The sequence below is a fragment of the Numenius arquata genome, unplaced genomic scaffold (assembly GCF_964106895.1).
Source record: "Numenius arquata unplaced genomic scaffold, bNumArq3.hap1.1 HAP1_SCAFFOLD_368, whole genome shotgun sequence".
Classification (NCBI taxonomy): domain Eukaryota; kingdom Metazoa; phylum Chordata; class Aves; order Charadriiformes; family Scolopacidae; genus Numenius; species Numenius arquata.
The window spans coordinates 85,899-88,860 of NW_027415015.1; positions in this window are offsets into that span (position 1 = coordinate 85,899).

A 2,962-nucleotide genomic window follows, 5' to 3' on the forward strand; every position below is an offset into this window, starting at 1 on the left:
ATGGCACCCTACAAGCTCCTACCAACCCCTGCGGGCACTTACACAACCCTACAGGCCCCTACGGAAATCTACGGGACTCCACGGGACCCTAGGGAAGCCTACAGAGTTTGACGGAACCCTACAAGCCCCTCTGGAACCCTACAGAATACTCCAGGACCCGACAGCACTCTACAAGACCCTTAGCAACACAACGGAACCTCACTAAAACCCTATGGGCTCCTACAGAACACTGCAGGTGCCTACGGAACCCTACAGACCCCTACAGAATACTACCAGCCACTACGAAAACCTATGGCGCCTACGGAACTCTACGGAACCTGACAGAAACACCGTGGGCCCCTACAGGCCCTTGCGGGCACTTGCAGAACTCTGCAGGAACCCACGGAACTTTATGGAACCCTACCAGCCCCTACGGAAGCCTAAAGACCCTTGCAGGCAGTTACGGAACGGTACAGGGCCCTACGGAACTTTACCAGCCACTACGGAACTCTACGGGCCCCTACGGAACCCTGCAGAACCCTCCAGAACCTTACAGAATCCCACAGACTCCTACAGACTCCTGCGGGCACTTACTCAACCCTAGAGGCCCTTACGGAACACTGCCAGCCCCTATGGAAGGAACCCTACGGGCCCCTACAGAACACTACTAGCTCCTGCGGTATTCTACAGGCCTCTAGGGAACCTACGAAGCTCTACGGAACCCTATGGATCCTTACGGAACAGTACGGGCCCCTTCAGACCTCTGCGGGCGCTTATGGAAACCTACAGGACCCTACGGAACTCTACGAGACTCTACAGGCCCCTAGGGAACACTACAGGCCCCTACGGAACCCTACACAACCCTCCGGAAACTTATGGCACCCTACAAGCTCCTACCAACCCCTGCGGGCACTTACACAACCCTACAGGCCCCTACGGAAATCTACGGGACTCCACGGGCCCCTAGGGAAGCCTACAGAGTTTGACGGAACCCTACAAGCCCCTCTGGAACCCTACAGAATACTCCAGGACCCGACAGCACTCTACAAGACCCTTAGCAACACAACGGAACCTCACGAAAACCCTATGGGCTCCTACAGAACACTGCAGGTGCCTACGGAACCCTACAGACCCCTACAGAATACTACCAGCCACTACGAAAACCTATGGCGCCTACGGAACTCTACGGAACCTGACAGAAACACCGTGGGCCCCTACAGGCCCTTGTGGGCACTTGCAGAACTCTGCAGGAACCCACGGAACTTTATGGAACCCTACCAGCCCCTACGGAAGCCTAAAGACCCTTGCAGGCAGTGACGGAACGGTACAGGGCCCTACGGAACTTTACCAGCCACTACGGAACTCTACGGGCCCCTACGGAACCCTGCAACACAACCCTACAGTCCCTTACAGAACACTGCCAGCCCCTATGGAAGGAACCCTACGGGGCCCTACAGAACACTACTAGCTCCTGCGGTATTCTACAGGCCTCTAGGGAACCTACAAAGCTCTACGGAACCCTATGGATCCTTACGGAACAGTACGGGCCCCTTCAGACCTCTGCGGGCGCTTATGGAAACCTACAGGACCCTACGGAACTCTACGAGACTCTACAGGCCCCTAGGGAACACTACAGGCCCCTACGGAACCCTACACAACCCTCCGGAAACTTATGGCACCCTACAAGCTCCTACCAACCCCTGCGGGCACTTACACAACCCTACAGGCCCCTACGGAAATCTACGGGACTCCACGGGCCCCTAGGGAACCCTACAGATTTTGACGGAACCCTACAAGCCCCTCTGGAACCCTACAGAATACTCCAGGACCCGACAGCACTCTACAAGACCCTTAGCAACACAACGGAACCTCACGAAAACCCTATGGGCTCCTACAGAACACTGCAGGTGCCTACGGAACCCTACAGACCCCTACAGAATACTACCAGCCACTACGAAAACCTATGGCCCCTACGGAACTCTACGGAACCTGACAGAAACACCGTGGGCCCCTACAGGCCCTTGCGGGCACTTGCAGAACTCTGCAGGAACCCACGGAACTTTATGGAACCCTACCAGCCCCTACGGAAGCCTAAAGACCCTTGCAGGCAGTGACGGAACGGTACAGGGCCCTACGGAACTTTACCAGCCACTACGGAACTCTACGGGCCCCTACGGAACCCTGCAGAACCCTCCAGAACCTTACAGAATCCCACAGACTCCTACAGACTCCTGCGGGCACTTACTCAACCCTACAGGCCCTTACGGAACACTGCCAGCCCCTATGGAAGGAACCCTACGGGCCCCTACAGAACACTACTAGCTCCTGCGGTATTCTACAGGCCTCTAGGGAACCTACGAAGCTCTACGGAACCCTATGGATCCTTACGGAACAGTACGGGCCCCTTCAGACCTCTGCGGGCGCTTATGGAAACCTAGAGGACCCTACGGAACTCTACGAGACTCTACAGGCCCCTAGGGAACACTACAGGCCCCTACGGAACCCTACACAACCCTCCGGAAACTTATGGCACCCTACAAGCTCCTACCAACCCCTGCGGGCACTTACACAACCCTACAGGCCCCTACGGAAATCTACGGGACTCCACGGGCCCCTAGGGAACCCTACAGATTTTGACGGAACCCTACAAGCCCCTCTGGAACCCTACAGAATACTCCAGGACCCGACAGCACTCTACAAGACCCTTAGCAACACAACGGAACCTCACGAAAACCCTATGGGCTCCTACAGAACACTGCAGGTGCCTACGGAACCCTACAGACCCCTACAGAATACTACCAGCCACTACGAAAACCTATGGCCCCTACGGAACTCTACGGAACCTGACAGAAACACCGTGGGCCCCTACAGGCCCTTGCGGGCACTTGCAGAACTCTGCAGGAACCCACGGAACTTTATGGAACCCTACCAGCCCCTACGGAAGCCTAAAGACCCTTGCAGGCAGTGACGGAACGGTACAGGG